The sequence below is a fragment of the Primulina eburnea genome, chromosome 5 (assembly GCF_022965805.1).
Source record: "Primulina eburnea isolate SZY01 chromosome 5, ASM2296580v1, whole genome shotgun sequence".
NCBI lineage: Eukaryota > Viridiplantae > Streptophyta > Magnoliopsida > Lamiales > Gesneriaceae > Primulina > Primulina eburnea.
Window position 1 is genome coordinate 18,025,989 of NC_133105.1, and position 20,329 is coordinate 18,046,317.

A 20,329-nucleotide genomic window follows, 5' to 3' on the forward strand; every position below is an offset into this window, starting at 1 on the left:
TTCTAAGGCATCTTGCTCATCAAGCACATACCCAATCTTATGGCGCCAAGTATCATAGTTGTCACCATTCAGTTTGTCACCCTTGTTGAGATCAGCAATGATAGATTTTGATGTCAAGGTCTGTTTACTTTAGAGGTGATAACACATGTTAATGCTCATTAAATGTACACTTTGATTTTGTACTTAAAATTAGCATCTATAATGATTTAACACGCGGCATAGACTCGAAAGTTCACTAAGTTCCCAATCATCATCCACAATCCTAATGTTGCATCATTATAAATTTAATTTCTAAGTAACAAAAAAATATCAATTGATTTTAGGTGAGAATAACTCAAAATCTTCTAACTTAAAAACTCCCCCTTAATTTGGAAAATATCAATAAATTCCAAATAGACATATGTAGATAAACATGTATTAAAATAAACTAGCATTAAAGTTTACAATACATGCATGCTTCTATTTAAACAAAGATAAAAACATGTACTACATTACATATGTCACATAACATGCTCATATAAAAACATCGAAAGACACATACATAATATTTTTCATTCCCTTCGAGAGCATATCTGATGGAGCGAACTTCAAAAATATGAACTCCAGAATTTATCTATAAAGATAATATCTTCTTCATCTCAAGTTCAACCTCTTTCGCCCATCTCTTAATCAATGATGACTTCAACTCATCAAGAAAGATAATTGATCCCCTTTGGTTAAGTATATCATCGATTATGCTCTTCCAACGTCCAGTTAGAGAATATTTTAATTGTCCAACTATTACATCATGTTCAAAATGATGATGCATAAGATATAAACGTTTCTTATCACAAACTTTAATATGTTGAGGAAGGGTGTGAGTGGAATCCATTTTGTAATGTTTAAACATGGGCAATATTGTATTCGTTCCGGGGCTCTTTGAACTTTAGCTGTTCCCCGAAAGATACTAAGAGTGTGTTTAATTCTTGCCATATCTTTAAGATAAGAGAAAATATTAAATTGGACACAAAACCAACCTTAATATTTAAGATTCAAGATGAAAAATTTTCATACGTCATGACAATCTCTCATTCTCAATATTATTGACAAATTATCTTTTGACATTAAACACATGAAACTCTTATTATGGATCACATTTAGACTCGGTCCAAAACATAAACTGACAAGTGTACTTGAACTTTTATATCAATTTCTCTACTCTGTACACGTTGCCCATTCATCATTTGATATTATATATATCCTTACATGAATTATAACACTTGACTTCCATTTTGTATATTTCTCATGAATATTTTTTTTATTTATTAAATATACTGCATAAAAAGAATTATACGTGAATGACTATCTTGCTTTTCTCTAGTCTTTCGACACATGTGCAAGAGACATGAATATCAATTTTGTTTTCTTCATGTATGTTCTCCCTTAGTGCATATTATATTTCTTTCTTGCGAAAAAAATAGTTTCACACAGTTTGCAGATTTAATGAACATAAACAAAATAAACTTTCGGATCAAATGAATTCACCGAAAAATATCAAACACTGGTCAGAACATCAACTAACACAAGCTCTGATACCAATGATGGAAATCATATACTCGAATCTCACATATGATTATCGAATAAATTCATACTTTTATGTAGGATCTTTGTAGTTTATTTACTAATCTTTTTTCCGGAGACAACAATGTTATTTGATGGTCCGAAACCGATCACGAATGGAAAGAAATCAAATTTTCACAACTCAGAAGCTCAAATAAAAGTGATATATTTGTGGCAATCTTTGAATGAATGTCTCGGCTATCTCATTTCTATTTTGTATTGATAGTCCTTGTATTAGAGTAAGATTAGGGAAGTTATCTAGAAAAAATAAACCACTCCTTCAAATAAATTCAAATTATCAATTTGAATTGTCTGGGTCGGGTTGGGTCGGGTGGGCGACCAATTACAATTAACCTAATATATATATATATATATATATATAAATTCTTAAATAAACTCTTGCTTATATTAATTATATATGTTAGAGTAGATGTCCTGCAAGCCAACGGTTGGCTAGGGAATTTATTGACTCAAGTGAAATAAACAATCTTTATTTTAATATAATTTAACTTTTAATGGTTTCGTTATACTTTATCTGTATACCCATGCAATCAGCATAGATAAAGTCCTTGATTATTCTTTAATACAAATGAATCGTAATTCAATGTTGAAACTCACTTGTAAACACTGCATATTCTAAATTCGTTCCTAGTCGATTCAGCCGCCTAAAACATGGATAAAGGTCGCTTGAGCTCGAGACTAGCATCTGTGATGTTGTGTACTGCGTTTCTTGGTGAGGGCATGGAGATGTCCAAACATGCAGATGGGTAGTCATATGATGATTATACCGAACAACCCTCCCTCGGACTTTCCAAGTGGTTATCATTCATCGAGAGGATAAGTCTGTGGTTATAATTGTACACCATTACTCCTTACAACATGGGACAACACTGAGGCTCTATACGCTAGGGCTATGCTTTGACTCGTTTACCGGCTCCAAGAGAGTAATCAGGTGGTGAGGTTGGGTACAGTTGTGACACATATAGGAGCAAGTGCATTATAGCCGGGGATTCACCGCTCATCTACGGGTGTGGATATCCTGTGTGATCTGATGAAATAATAGTGCATGAAATCTCTGGCCAGAGTATGAGATGTATGTTAGAGAAGGTGTTCTCAAATAGTACACGCAATGCCACTATTATAGTTATCACATAATTATCGAATTAATATGCAACCCTCGATGAACCAATGGTTGCGAATTCGATCGGGATATATGAGATGAATGGACCGTACTGTACGTTAATCATAATCTACTGGTTCTTGCAAGAACTATCAGTGATAACTTGGGGATTATGGGGCGATGCTACTTGACGCTCTTACCATGATCTGATGGGTGCAATCAGAAATGAGTTCTGACATTCTTGATCAAGGTGTTGATGAAAAGAATGGGGCTAACTAGGGTAAGCCCGAATAAAAGATTATGTCCTGAATCACAAAAAGTTGTGAACCCACGGCTAGTTGTATCCCTGAACCATTGAGGGTCACACAAGCACTGGATCGTTTGTTCCCGTTGAGAGAATAAATTCAAGGAGTTGAATTTATATTATGATATAGTAAATTCAAAGACTTGAATTTATGATAATTAAATTTTGAAAAAATAAATTCAAGGAGTTGAATTTATGATATAGTAAATTCAAGAAGTAGAATTTATGAAATTTGGAGAGAATAAATTCAAGGAGTTGAATTTATAAAATTTGATAATTTATTTTATCAAACTCAAAAGTTGGGTTTATTAAATATTAAATTTTGGAGGTGATAAAATTCAAGGAGTTGAATTTATAATTTAAATATTAAATTCAAATGTTGAATTTGTAATGTATTTAATTCATTAAGCTCAAACGTTGAGTTTATTAAATATTAAATTAAATATAGTGAAAAGTATGTTTAATGGGCTTGTAGGAGTACGAGTCCAACATACTAAATAATTAAAGTTCTTTATCGACTTTGATTAATTAATTAAACTAGTTGGACTAGCCAATTAATTAATCAAGCTCATTAATGTTAATTATGTGTATTAAGTTTTGGCTTCATTATAAATAGGAGTGATCAAGCCATAACCATAGCCACCACACTTCCAAATTTTCGAAATTCCTCTATATTTTCTATCAAATATTTCGGCCACCACTCTTAGGGAAGAGTTTGAGCCGCCTCTCAAACTATAATCTCCAAAGTAAAATCTCTTCTAATTTTTCTAGTGCAAATTAGAAGAAGAACAAATCTTCTAGTCGTGGACCTGATTCGAAGATTGAAGAAAAGAGTCTCTTGAAAAAAGTTCATAGGGATTCATCAAGAGCTAATCCATTTGTACCGGATTAGTTGGAGCCACGTGATTTATTCACCAAAGGTATAACTTTTGAACATCCTATGAATGTTTATGTTAAAATCATACGAACGCCCAAAGCAAAATATATTTAATTGTCAAAATAAACAAAATTTTAAAACTTCCGTTGCGTTTGGGCGTGTAGAAAACCGAGATCCAACATATATTTAATTACAAGTCTAGCTGGATCATTTTTGCACTCAAAATATTTTAAGTGGTCTAGTTACTTTTAATCATTCAAGAAAATGCATTAACAATTAATTAGAGAATTACAATTGCAAATATACTGTTAAAAGAACATGAAAATAAACAAAATTTCAAGTTATTGGACCAAAAATATACATTTATTTTAACAAGCAATAACTAAAAAATTAAAATTATTTTAACAAGATAAAAAAAATACAAATTAATAGATTAAAATATAAATTCATTAAAAAGTTACAAATTACGTTATTAAAATTTAATTTTCTTTTACCAAAATCATAATTTCTCTAACAATTCACTTGTCACGTCATGATTGTTGAAACACATGGCTCACCAATACCTGGCTATACATACTTTGATCGATTGAAATATACGAAACCCCAGCTTTGGATTAATCATTAATCCTTCGCACGATCCACAATTAGACACTTAGAATTTTGCGATATTTCATCATGCAATCAGGATATTATTTTAAGTATCGTTCGGTATACTACATAAATGTGAGATTATCAATACCTTTTTCACTCATGTTTGTCTAATTTTCAGTTAACGCAATTTCATATCACCTGTGATGTAACTGCATGCATGTGGGTTGGAATATGAGACATGACTCACAGTTCGTGCTTTAAAAGTAACATTTTATTAACCGGTGATTACATCTAAACAAATCTTTATGTTCCTAAAGAGGAATATATTTCTCGAAATTTAATATTCAAAGTGCACACATGCCATCTAAAGATCGAGCATTAGGCGACACATATGCCACTCGCGAACAATTTAGTGATATATGTGTAATTTTGTGCTGTAAAGGCCTTCAACCTTTGACTTTCATATCTACGATACAATATTAAATCACCACGTCCCGAATAATTGATTTCATAGAAAGCAAAATCTATACTTCAACTTTTCATTACACATTCATTTATACATGCAAGTCTTGTACATATACAAACTCAAGTTTGAATAGTTAAAATATTTTTGCTCAAATTAGTGTTTCGGTTCGAATTTGTTTCGAAATATTCGAACATCAAACTATTCTTAAAAATAAATATTCAAAAGACTTGAATATTGATGCGATCTCGCTGAAACGGGTGAGTCGGGTAAGGAGCTCCAACGGATCGGATCAATATTTTATAATGTTCGGGAATTTGAGCAAAGGTAATGGCTTGAATAACACCTGCAAATAATGAAAAGAACTCGTGAATGGGCGCCAGAAAGATGTCCGGCGTGGCTACTCCGATTCTAAAGTCAGCAGGTTGAGGATGAACACAAACAATATTTGAGAGAAAATATTTATAATGCTAGAGTTAAAAGATTTCCCAATAATTTAATGACATTAATACCTGTTATTTATAGTAGAGGAATGGGTAGTTACCTCGATTTTCGTGCCATCTACTAGGTATGGTAAGTCGGCTGCCAATACTAGAGCTTCTGATGGCTTCTAGGACACTCCAAGCCCAAGTTGTTCTGATAGATTGTACTGCATGTATCAATCATACAAGAGTGTGGTGCGATTCTCGAGGTAGCCCAAGTGGTAAGTTACCCGGGTCTTTTACATGAGAGCCCGGGCTACCACGACTGCTCGGGAAGCTGGCCTTGGATAGGGGCTATCCAATTGACAACCCGGGTCATCATTGACCCGGACACTGACAGGGGTATCACCACAGACGGCGCCAATGATGCGATCTCGCTGAAACGGGTGAGCCGGGTAAGGAGCTCCAACGGATCGGATCAACAATTTATAATGTTTGTGAATTTGTGTAACGGTAATGGCTTGAATAACACCTGCAAATAATTAAAAGAACTCGTGAATGGGCGCCGGAGGGGTGTCCGGCGTGGTCACTTTGATGCTAAAGTCAGCAGGTTGAGGATGAACACAAGCAATATTTGAGAGAAAATATTTATAATGCTTAGAGTTCAAAGATTTCCCAATCATTTAATGACATTAATACCTGCTATTTATAGTAGAGGAATGAGTAGTTACCTCGATTTTCGTGCCATATACTAGGTACGGTAAGTCGGCTGCCAATACTAGAGCTTCTGATGGCTTCTAGGACACTCCAAGCCCAAGTTGTTTGATAGATTGGACTGCCTGTATCAATCATACTCGATTGTGGTGCGATTCTGGAGGTAGCCCAAGTGGTAAGTTACCCGGGTCTTTTACATGAGAGCCCGGGCTACCACGGCTGCTCGGGAAGCTGGCCTTGGATAGGGGCTATCCAATTGACAACCCGGGTCATCATTGACCCGGACACTGACAGGGGTATCACCACAGACAGCGCTAATGATGCGATCTCGCTGAAACGGGTGAGCCGGGTAAGGAGCTCCAACAGATCGGATCAACAATTTATAATGTTCGGTAATTTGAGCAAAGGTAATGGCTTGAATAACACCTACAAATAATGAAAAGAACTCGAGAATGGGCGTTCGAGGGTGTCTGGCGTGGCCACTCCGATCCCAAAGTCAGCAGGTTGAGGATGAACACAAGCAATATTTGAGAGAAAATATTTATAATGCTTAGAGTTCAAAGATTTCCCAATCATTTAATGACATTAATACCTGCTATTTATAGTAGAGGAATGAGTAGTTACCTCGATTTTCGTGCCATCTACTAGGTATGGTAAGTCGGCTGCCAATACTAGAGCTTCTGATGGCTTCTAGGACACTCCAAGCCCAAGTTGTTCTGATAGATTGGACTGTCTGTATCAATCATACTCGATTGTGGTGCGATTCTTGAGGTAGCCCAAGTGGTAAGTTACCCGGGTCTTTTACATGAGAGCCCGGGCTACCACGGCTGCTCGGGAAGCTGGCCTTGGATAGGGGCTATCCAATTGACAACCCGGGTCATCATTGACCCGGACACTAACAGGGGTATCACCACAGACGGCGCCAATTATGCGATCTCGCTGAAACAGGTGAGCCGGGTAAGGAGCTCCAACGGATCTGATCAACAATTTTTAATGTTTGTGAATTTGTGTAACGGTAATGGCTTGAATAACACCTGCAAATAATTAAAAGAACTCGTGAATGGGCGCCGGAGGGGTGTCCGGCGTGGTCACTTGGATGCTAAAGTCAGCAGGTTGAGGATGAACACAAGCAATATTTGAGAGAAAATATTTATAATGCTTAGAGTTCAAAGATTTCCCAATTATTTAATGACATTATTACCTGCTATTTATAGGAGGGGAATGCGTAGTTACCTCGATTTTCGTGCCATCTACTAGGTATGGTAAGTCGGCTGCCAATACTAGAGCTTCTGATGGCTTCTAGGACACTCCAAGCCCAAGTTGTTCTGATAGATTGGACTGTCTGTATCAATCATACTCGATTGTGGTGCGATTCTTGAGGTAGCCCAAGTGGTAAGTTACCCGGGTCTTTTACATAAGAGCCCGGGCTACCACGGCTGCTCGGGAAGCTGGCCTTGGATAAGGGCTATCCAATTGACAACCCGGGTCATCATTGACCCGGACACTGACAGGGGTATCAAATATATCGTTTAATATGTAATTTATGTATTGATAACATATTAAATCTCGCGAGCAGTTCAAAACCTATCATCTTTTCTTTTATCTTTTAATCAAGTCCACGATCAGAGACTAAATTTATCGTATATATCGCACTAGAGGCGATCTATACGAAATTTGCGCCGAGACTCGATCACTGTTATATATTGAGAATTTTGCACTTATTAATCCCCACTACTAATAATATTATTTAATTAGTAGATCTAAATGTACTAAATAAATAATCGAGAACTCGTTATAATTCCGATCGACGATCAGACACCGTCAATGTTTCGATGATACAAATCTCGTTTATAAAATGAAAGATAAAAATTTCGATTGCAAAATTTTCCACTGATTCATTTTTTATAGTTGTCAGTTTGTGAATTCCTTCACTAAAAAGGTAATTTCACTCTGCTCACTTATTTATTTGTTAAGCTAACTTTCACATCTTCCATTACATGAAATCAACTTTAAAATTAATTTATAAGCAATCTGTTTGATCTCCATCAAACTACAGTCATCAAATTCAATTCCTTGAAGTTGACTATCTCAACGGGGACAAAAATCCAAAAATTGTGTGACCTTCAATGGTTCAGAGATACAACTAGCCGTAGATTCACAACTCCATGTGATTCAGAATAACAATTGTATCAATTTGGGCTTACCATAATTGGCCTCATTCTTTTCATCGACCCCTTGATCAAGAACGTCAGATCTGAAGCCTGATTGCATCCATCATATCTTGATAAGAGTGTCTAGTATCATCTCCCCATTATCTCTTAGGTATCACTGATAGTGCCAACAAGAATCTTAAGTTATGATTAAATTAGTGTACGTTCCTTTCAACTCATATATTCCGACCGAATCTACAATGATTGGTATATCGACAGTTACAAATGAATTCGATAGCGATGTCGTTTATCTTTAAGTAAAAACAGTGACATCGTATGTGCAACTAGGTAACATCTTTCTATAAAGCACTTGTTTTACTCTGGCCAGAGGTTTCTTGTACTATTAACTCATCATAACACATATAATTAACCATAGATGAGTGGCGAATCTCCGACTACAATACATTACCTCTTATGTATTTTGAAACTATACTCAACCTCGTCACCTGTTAAGCCTCTATAGAGTTTCTAAATAAATTAAAGTGTATGCTAGTACATAGAGCTTCTACGTTGTCTGGGGGTTGTTAAATCGATTAAATTCATAGAGTTGGTAAATAGATTAAAATGCATAATAATGTACAACCATAACCACATACTATTTCACTCGATAAATAATAACCACTTGAAAAGTCCGATGAAGGGTTGTTTAATGCATCATCAAATGATCACTCATCTATATGAATGTACATCTTCATGCACTTACTAATGAAACATGACATTTACATCACAGATGTCAATCTCAAGCTCAAACGATCTTCATTTTATTTTATACGGCTAAATCAACTAGGGACTTGTCTAAAATATACACACGCTTCCTAATGTGTTTCATGATCTTACGTTGCGAGGCAGAAATCATAATACCTTTTGCATATTCATATCTATACAGCTTGCATTAGTATACAAATAAAAAAAATGATACTATTGGATAAAATCATAAAATATTTTTAAATAAATATTGTTTTTACATAATATCAATAAATTCCAAACCACAAGTTAGTTCAATGAATAATTACTCTATATTTGTATATATGGACTTTCTTCATCCAAAATTATAAACACAAATAATCAAAGATAAGATGGACTTTGTATCTATACACAGGCGGCCTTCAACACACAACCAATTACACCATACTCCTTAGCCTAACATGTTGGGACATCGATTCTCACTCCCAAGACGCATCGGAAGTTTTTAAAAAAATTTCTTGGACGTCGTGTGTTTAAAATTTCATTCATAAAGTGTTTAGAGTTATACATTTGCGTATTAAACGCTAGACTCCAAACTATTCCGTTTTTTACGTGGAGATAGCCTTTCTTGTATATCCTTACAAATGGCTTATTCCTTTGATCGCCTAATTACGTTTGCGATCAAAGATAGTCCTCCTTACTTAGATTGCACTAGTAATGCCAAGCAATTCGTCGTTGAGACTGCAGCCTTCGAATTTCCAAAATTTGGAGATGGTGTAGCGTCGATGGCACGTTGTTGGTTGAAGCAAAAGCGGTCGAAGTTTTCTTGCACAATTACAATAGGTGGCCGAAACTTTATGAAAGAATTGGAGAGGATTTATTGTGTTTTTGTGTGCAAAACTTATGGTGTGTGTTTTATGAGTCCTAGTGGTGTATATATACAATGAGACTCCTTATCCTACAAGGGCTCTAAGTCCTTCTCCTACAGGGACTCTAAGTACTTACCCTGCTAGGACTCTAATTTCATTACATCTAAATTCCTATATTATTTTTTATCATATTATGTGTTTGTCAACTTTTCTCAACACATGATAAATATAATAATAATATCTGTATATGTTTAGTAGTCAACACTACTAGTAGCAACATTTATTATGTTTCAAACTCATTAAATAAATGATCTCGAACTCATTATAGCACTATCGACGATCCAAGAGCGCCGATGTATCAAGGATACGAGTCTTGTTCAAATAATGCAAATTGAAATTTTCGTAGATCAAAATTTTAACTTACCATATTAGGTAGCTGTCAGTTTTAGTTAACTCCTTCACAAAACAGGCAGTTCCACTTTCCTTCCTTATTTTGTAATTAAGCTAACCTCCATTTCTTCCATCCTATGGAATCATCTCATAAGCTCCTTTATCCATCAAACTATATTCACCAAATTTCAACTTCTTGAAATTTGGCTTTCTCAACGAGAACACAAAATCCGATACTTGTGTGACCCTCAATGGTTTAGGGATATAGTTCGCCATGGGTTAACATCAACATGTGATTGAGAATAGCATTTATTCTTATTTGGGCTTACCTTTGTTAGCCCTACTCTTTTCATCAACTCCTTGATCAAGAATTTCAGAACTCATTTCTGATTGCACCCATCAGATAATGGTAAGAGTGTCTAGTATCATCACCCCATTATCTCCTAGGTATCACTAATAGTGCATGCAAGAAAATTTAGTCATTTTTAGCGTACAGTACACTCCCTTCAACACATATATCTTGATCGAATCTGCAACCATTGGTATATCAAGAGTTTCATACGAGTTCGATAACGATGCGATTTATCTTTGACTACTAGTAGTGGCATGGTATCTAGAAAAAACATGTTTCCCTAAAGCACATTTCTTGATCTAGAGAGAGACTTATTGAACTGTTAACTCATCAGATCATATATGATATCTACACCTGAAGGCGAACGGTGAATCCCTGACTACAATGAATTTGCTCCTACGTATTTCGAAAGTACACCCAACCTCTCCATCTGATGACCCTGAATGGAGTCGATAAATGGATCAAAGTGGATGCTAATATGTATAGCCTGTACGTTATCCTGGGTCAAAGAACTAATGGTAAACAACCATAACCGTGAACTATTCCACTCGATAAGTGAGAACAACTTGAACTGTAGTGACCCGTTCCAGAATCACCTACTAATCAGAACTTAAGCATACAAAATTTATATTTAAAACTGAATCAGGTAAACAGCGGAATAAGTAATACAACCCAATCGAAACTGTAAGTACAAAAATACTTAAACAACCAGATCGAACTAAATCCAAGAATAAATACCAACAACTACAAATCAACCTCTGCCAGCTCCCTGTCCACTCCCTCCTGGACCGTCCAACCTGAGACCTGCCCCATCGAATAGGGTGTCCAAAACAGAGATAAACCGAGGACGTGAGCATAAAACGCTCAGCACCGAAAGCATGAGTATACAAGACTATGACATGCATGTATGCAAAATGTACTGGATACCAGGATCTGGGTATAACGAAATACTGCTCAGGCAAATGACGTCAAGGTATGTAGCACTCTGCGCCGTCGCACCAGGAGGTGGCTCCCATACCAAAATAAACCTGTGGATATACCGGTGACCTGACCACCGTCGGCCAACGGGGTCCAACCATCCACAACAAACGAGGGCTGAGCACCCTCTCAACAGGCTATCTCAAAGATAATCAGGCTCAACATGATTATGCAAATGCCGCATAATAAACCATGCATCATATGACAGATAATAATGCAACATATAAACATGCAACACATAGTAAAGCATACTCAATCCTGCTATCTCGGATAGTACTTCCGTACCTCAAATCAGTAGATCCTAGCAATCAGCCCTAGAATCAAGTCCGCGTCCGTAGTCAGCCCACTGATGCCGCTAGCTCCCAACTAGAGCACAGCTCCGCTACAAAACCAGTAGCTCCTCGCTAGTGCCTAAACCTCGGGAAAAGACTAGAAACCTATCAGAAACGACTAAAACGCTCTGGAACACTCGGAATTGGCGAGGGAATAGTGAAGCCTCGCGCCTCTATTTATAGACAACGATCGGACGATCCGATCCACTTCGGACGATCCGAACCACTTCGGATGATCCGAACCCTGTACACTTCGGACCTTCCGAACCCTTATCAGACGATCCGAACTCTGCATGTCTTCCACGTGTCCAGACACCTGTCTTCGGACGATCCGAACCCTGATCGGACGATCCGAACTCTGCATGTCTTCCACGTGTCCAGACACCTGTCTTCGGACGATCCGAACCCTGATCGGACGATCCGAACCCTGATCGGACGATCCGAACCCACTTCGGTCTTTCCGATCTCACCGACATAGAATTTATCCAATAATTAACTCAAATTAGGTATCGGGATACTACATTCTTCCCCCCTAAAAAGGATTTCGTCCGCGAAATCAAGTCTGAAGAATGACAATTCTGAACAACAATACATTCAACTTAAGAATGAATTACAATTGAAAGTACAACTGAAATTACAATCATAACTGAAGTACTACAACTAGAACAACTCTGGATGCTCTGACCGCATGCGACTCTCTAGTTCCCAAGTAGCTTCTTCAGTACCTCGGCGCTGCCACTGCACTAAGACAAGAGGAATAGTCTTATTCCGCAGTACCTTATCCTTCCGGTCTAAGATCGAAATCGGTCTTTCCACAAATGACAAATCTGGATTCAGCTGAACTTCTGTCGGATGCAAAACATGAGACTCATCCGCTACGTATCGTCTCAACAAGGACACATGAAACACATTGTGAACACAAGACAGATACGGTGGCAAAGCTAATCTGTAGGCCAAATCTCCCACACATTCTAAGATCTCAAAAGGACCAATGAATCTTGGAGATAGCTTACCTTTGAGTCCAAATCTCAGAATCCTCCGAAAAGGTGATACTTTGAGAAACACTTTCTCGCCTGCATCAAAATGAAGAGGTCTGCGCTTGGTGTTCGCATAACTTGCTTGTCGATCCTGAGCAGTCTTAATCCGCTGTTTGATCACAAGAACTTTGTCCATGGCCTGCTGAATCAATTCTGGACCCTCGACCTGTCGTTCTCCGACTTCCTCCCAGAACAAAGGAGTACGACAACGTCGACCATACAATGCTTCAAACGGAGACATACCAATACTCCTATGAAAACTGTTGTTGTATGCAAACTCTATCAGTGGCAGATGATCCTGCCAAGCTGGCCCGAAATCCATCACACAAGATCTCAACATATCCTCAAGAGTACGAATAGTCCTCTCTGACTGACCGTCAGTCTCTGGGTGATATGCAGTACTCAAACTCAAGGTAGTGCCCAAGGCTTGTTGAAAGCTGCCCCAAAATCTAGATGTAAATCGAGGATCTCTGTCACTAACGATACTCACGGGCACACCATGAAACCGTACAATCTCCTGAATGTACAACCGTGCCATCCGATCGAAAGTGAAATCTCTGTTATACGGAAGAAAATGGGCAGACTTAGTAAGCCGATCCACTACCACCCAGATAGCATCTCTATTCCCCACAGACATAGGCAAGTGAGTCACGAAGTCCATCGTGATATGCTCCCACTTCCACTCCGGAATAGGAAGATTCTGCAACAAACCTCCTGGTCGTCGATACTCAGCCTTCACCTGCTGACAGACTAGGCACTTGGAGACATACTGATAAACATTACGTTTCATACCTTTCCACCAAAATCGAGTCCTCAAATCCTTATACATCTTGTTGCTCCCCGGATGAACACTCAACTTGCTACGATGAGCCTGGGATAAAATCTCCTCCCTCAAAGTGTCATCTTCCGGTACAACAACACGACCAGATAAGCACAAAAGACCCTCGGACTGATAGTGGAATCCAGAAGTATTATCTCCATCAGCCAACCGAGCTAATTTCTGAACCTTAGAATCAGACATCTGAGCATCTCTAATCCTAGAATACAAAACTGGTTCAGACAAAATAGAAGCTACACGGATACTCTCTGCTCCTTTCCGATGCTTACAATTGAATCCCATCGAACAGAAATCCTGAATAATCTCAGATACAGCACAAGTCTGAAGAGCAGACAATCTCACCTTCCGACTAAGAGCATCGGCCGTGAGATTCGCAGATCCTGGATGATACTTGATCTCACAATCATAATCCTTGAGTAGATCCATCCAACGACGCTGACGCATGTTCAACTCAGCCTGAGTGAACAGATACTTCAAACTCTTATGATCAGTGAAAATCTCAAATCGCTCACCATACAGATAATGGCGCCAGATTTTCAAAGCAAAAACGATCGCTGCTAATTCCAGATCATGAACAGGATAGTTTTCCTCATGAGACTTCAACTGTCTCGACGCATAAGCAATCACATGCTCATTCTGCATCAGAACACACCCTAGTCCCTGCAAAGAAGCATCGGTGTAGACACTGAAACCACCAGATCCAGACGGTAAAGCCAAAACAGGCGCAGATGTCAAACGTCTGCGAAGTTCCAGAAAACTCTCTTCGCACTCTGATGTCCACTCAAATGAAACATCTTTCCGAGTGAGCTGAGTGAGTGGCTTAGCAATCTGAGAGAAGTTGACAATGAAACGGCGATAATACCCAGCCAATCCCAGAAAACTGCGGATCTCGGCTACTGTCGTTGGACGCGACCAGTTCAATACCGCTTCCACCTTGCTCGGGTCAACTGAAACTCCCTTGCTAGAAATGACATGACCAAGGAATACAACTCTGTCAGTCCAAAACTCACATTTACTCAACTTCGCATAAAGCTGATTCTCGCGAAGTGTCTGCAAAATAATCCTTAAGTGTTGTACGTGTTCTTGCTGATTATGCGAATAGATTAAGATATCATCTATAAACACCACAACAAACTTATCCAAGAAATCCCGAAATACCCGATTCATCAGATCCATAAAAACTGCTGGTGCATTCGTCACCCCAAAAGGCATAACCAGAAACTCATAATGCCATACCGGGTCCTGAATGCAGTCTTCGATATGTCTCCTTGATGAACTCGAAGCTGATGATAACCAGACCTTAAATCAATCTTGGAATATACAGAGGTACCTTGCAGTTGATCAAATAAATCATCAATCCGTGGCAACGGATACTTATTCTTTATCGTAGCACGATTCAACTGCCGATAATCTATGCAGAGCCGCATAGAACCATCCTTCTTTTTGACAAAAAGAACTGGTGCTCCCCACGGGGACACACTGGGTCGAATATACCCCTTGTCAAGAAGATCCTGCAACTGCTGTTTCAATTCTTGCATCTCCGATGGAGCTAAACGATAAGGAGCTCTAGAGATTGGTGCCGTGCCTGGCACTAAATCAATGCCGAAATCCACTTCCCGAACGGGAGGAAAACCAGGAATCTCCTCGGGAAAAACATCCGAAAACTCGCGAACCACTGGAATGTCACTGATACCGACACTATCTGCGGACGAATCAATAGCATAGATAAGGTAGCCTTCCCCGCCCGACTCTAAAGCACGACAGGCTTTCAGAGCAGAAACCACAGGCATCGGGGGTCGCGCTCCCTCTCCATAGAAAAACCAACTGTCGCCCTCAATTGGACGAAACTGCACAAACTTCTGATAACAGTCCACAGTAGCTCTAAACACAGTCAGCACATCTATTCCCAGAATGCAATCAAAATCCTCCATCGCAAGAATCATCAAATTAGCAGTTAAAATATTCCCCTCAAACTCTAGAGGACAACCCATAACTAGACGTTTAGCTAACACCGAATGACCCATCGGTGTGGAAACAGATACCACAACGTCCAAGGAAGTGAAAGGTAACGCATTACGCTTAGCAAATCTAGCAGATATGAACGAATGCGATGCACCAGTATCAATGAGAACGTAAGCAGGTAATCCACATAATAAAAAGATACCTGCGATAACTCTCTCGTTGTCTTCAGCAGCCTGATCCTGGTTAAGAGCAAAGACCTGCCCTTGAGTACGCGGTCGGAGGTTAGAACCCTGAGTAGACCGTCCCTGCTGTGGTCTCTGATGAACTGAAGCCTGAGAACCAGATCCTGATCCTCCGCCTGTCTGTGGACAATCTCTCTTCATGTGCCCCATCTCACCGCACCTGTAACAAGCACCCGCAACCTTGCGACAACGCTCCGTCGGATGATCCTTCCCGCAATGCTGACACGGGCCCTTCTTCTTCCCAAAATGGTAAACTCCTCCAGATCCAGATGAAGAAGAAGTAGATCCAGCCTTCTTAAATGTTTGGGCGCGGGGACCCAAAGAACTAGTAGGACGAGCAGACTGCATGGCTCGACCTCTCAGCAAACTGCCCTCAGCCTGGCGACATCGGTTCACAAGACCCTCATACGATGTCGGATCATCACAGACAACAACCCGATCATAAATCTCCTGATTGAGGCCCTGGAGAAAATGGTTATACTTGGCCATAGCATTATCACTGACATGTGGAACATACGGAAGCAACTCAAAGAACTTCTGTTGATACTCATCAACAGACAAACTCCCCTGTTTCAGATTGATCAACTCAATCGCCTTAGTCTGCAGAAGAGCTGGCGGAAAGTAAAGCAGCATGAAAGCGGCTCGGAAATCGGCCCAAAGAACTCGACCCTGTCGCTGAACTATCGGTGCAGAGGTAGACCTCCACCACTTACGCGCACCACCTTCCAGCAAGAAATCAAGGGTATCAATTTGCTGTTCCGCCGAGCACTGAAAAGTCTTGAAGCAGCTCTCCATCCTCTCAAGCCAATTCTCCGCAACATCCGGAGTCTCACCGCCCGAAAGAGGTTTCGGCCCCATCTGCAAGAACCGATGCATACTAAAACTCCGAGGCTCATCACGACGGTGTTGACGACGTTCTCGATGCTCTCGGCGACGCTCCCGATCGTCGCGGTCTCCCCAGCGTCCAACGCTGCCATGACTACTAGCATCGTCGTCATAACCAGACATCTCTCGCTACAAAAGTTACCAGAGATTAAACCCAAAAGAACAGTTCTAAATCCCAAAATCTTAATGCATGCTCTGATACCATAAATGTAGTGACCCGTTCCAGAATCACCTACTAATCAGAACTTAAGCATACAAAATTTATATTTAAAACTGAATCAGGTAAACAGCGGAATAAGTAATACAACCCAATCGAAACTGTAAGTACAAAAATACTTAAACAACCAGATCGAACTAAATCCAAGAATAAATACCAACAACTACAAATCAACCTCTGCCAGCTCCCTGTCCACTCCCTCCTGGACCGTCCAACCTGAGACCTGCCCCATCGAATAGGGTGTCCAAAACAGAGATAAACCGAGGACGTGAGCATAAAACGCTCAGCACCGAAAGCATGAGTATACAAGACTATGACATGCATGTATGCAAAATGTACTGGATACCAGGATCTGGGTATAACGAAATACTGCTCAGGCAAATGACGTCAAGGTATGTAGCACTCTGCGCCGTCGCACCAGGAGGTGGCTCCCATACCAAAATAAACCTGTGGATATACCGGTGACCTGACCACCGTCGGCCAACGGGGTCCAACCATCCACAACAAACGAGGGCTGAGCACCCTCTCAACAGGCTATCTCAAAGATAATCAGGCTCAACATGATTATGCAAATGCCGCATAATAAACCATGCATCATATGACAGATAATAATGCAACATATAAACATGCAACACACAGTAAAGCATACTCAATCCTGCTATCTCGGATAGTACTTCCGTACCTCAAATCAGTAGATCCTAGCAATCAGCCCTAGAATCAAGTCCGCGTCCGTAGTCAGCCCACTGATGCCGCTAGCTCCCAACTAGAGCACAGCTCCGCTACAAAACCAGTAGCTCCTCGCTAGTGCCTAAACATCGGGAAAAGACTAGAAACCTATCAGAAACGACTAAAACGCTCTGGAACACTCGGAATTGGCGAGGGAATAGTGAAGCCTCGCGCCTCTATTTATAGACAACGATCGGACGATCCGATCCACTTCGGACGATCCGAACCACTTCGGATGATCCGAACCCTGTACACTTCGGACCTTCCGAACCCTTATAACACGATCCGAACTCTGCATGTCTTCCACGTGTCCAGACACCTGTCTTCGGACGATCCGAACCCTGATCGGACGATCCGAACTCTGCATGTCTTCCACGTGTCCAGACACCTGTCTTCGGACGATCCGAACCCTGATCGGACGATCCGAACCCTGATCGGACGATCCGAACCCACTTCGGTCTTTCCGATCTCACCGACATAGAATTTATCCAATAATTAACTCAAATTAGGTATCGGGATACTACATGAACAGTCTGAGGGAGGAATGATCACCCATATGTGTAAATGCACACCATGCCCTTGCCTTTGAAACATGACATTTATACCACATATGCTAGTTTCAAGCTCAAGCGACCTTTATTCTTGTTTTAGCCGGCTGATTCGAGTATGAACCTATTCATAATATACGCTACATTTTCTAATGCGTTTCATGATCTTACGTTGCGAAACATACCACATGGTACCTATTATTTTATTTAAGGACTTTATCTATGAATCTTTCAATGATATACATATAAAGTATAATTTCATAATCAAATGAAATCATAAATATTATTAAAATAAATATTGTTTTACATTAGAGTCAATAAAAGCCCGAGCCACAAGTTGGCTTGCTAGGCACCTACTCTAACAATTTCTCACTTGCCCTATAGCCAAGTACCCATAGATCTTAGACTTATTGCTTCGTGATGCTCCTCAAAAAATGGTCCTGGTAGGGGCTTTTTTAGTGTATCAGCAACGTTATCCGCGGAGGCGACTCTTTCTACAAATGTCTCATCTTCCCACAATGTCTCGGATTATGTGGAACTTCTCCATTATATGTTTGGATCGTTGATGAGACCTCGGTTGCTTCGCATCCGCAATGGCACTGGTGTTGTCATAGTATACCGGCACTAGATCAACTATTTGAGGAATGACACACAACTCTTGGATGGAATTCCTCATCCAAACACCCTCATCCAAACGATATATCTAGATTGGGTGACCCCTAGCAACCTCTTTGATCTATCCATATAGATATTTATCCCTAATACGTATGATGCTTCATCCAAATCCTTCATGGAGAGCTTACCAGGTAACCATACTTTAGTTGACTGCAAAATCCCTACATCATTCTCAATGAGTAGTATGTTATCAACATAAAGCGCCAAGAATGTTACTGCACTCCCACCAACCTTCTTGTATACACAAGGTTCATCAGGATTCTTAGCAAAATCAAACTATTTGATAGTGTTGTCAAATATGAGGTTCCGGCTCCTTGAATCCTGCTTGAGTCCATAAATAGATCTCTGAAGTTTGCATATTTTATTCTCACTTCCTACTGATCTGAATCCTTAAGGTTGATACATGTAAGTTTCTTCCTTAATATCCTCATTAAGGAATGTTGTCTTCACATTCATCTACCATATTTCATCCATATTTCATAGTTATACCATGCTTTTATGGCTAGTAGTATCTTCATGGACATGAATATCGCGACTACAGAAAAGGTTTCCTCATAGTCAATACCTTACCTTTGAGTATATCCTTTTGCAACCAATCTAGCTTTGAAGGTCACCACATTCCCATCCACTTCAAGTTTCTTTTTGTAATGCAATTTGCATCCTATGGGAACAATTCCACCAGGTATATCTACTAAGGATCGCTCTTGGTTTGAATACATTGAATTCATCTCGGACTACATGGCTTCAAGCCATTTAGATTAATCGGCATCAGACAATGCTTCTTTGAAATTTCTTGGATCACACCTAGGAATGGGCTCACCTTGGCCCTTTTCAAGAAGCAGGTTCAACTTATTACGCGACATTGAGATCTTTTCGGATCTCCTAGGAGTTTGTGTTTCTTCGATTTGTTGTTGGGGTGTGGGTGGTTCTCGAATCTCATCGAGTTCTATCATCTCGTCTTTTCTATGTAATAGAAACTCCTTCTCTATGAAGGTGACATTCCTTGAAACAAACACCTTTGCTTCACTGGGATAATAGAAATAATATCTAACAGTGTCCTTTGGATATCCCACAAAGTAGAAAATATTGGCTCTACTATCCAATTTTTTTCCCACTGCCTGCTTCACGTAAGCAGGGCATCCCCATATTCTTAAGTAAGAATATTTGGGCGGCTTTTCCATCCATATCTCATATGGAGTTTTATCTACTGTCTTTGTATGGACTTGATTCAACAACATTGCAGCTGTTTCAAACGCATATTCCCAAAGGAATGGCAGAAATTTAGTGAATCCCA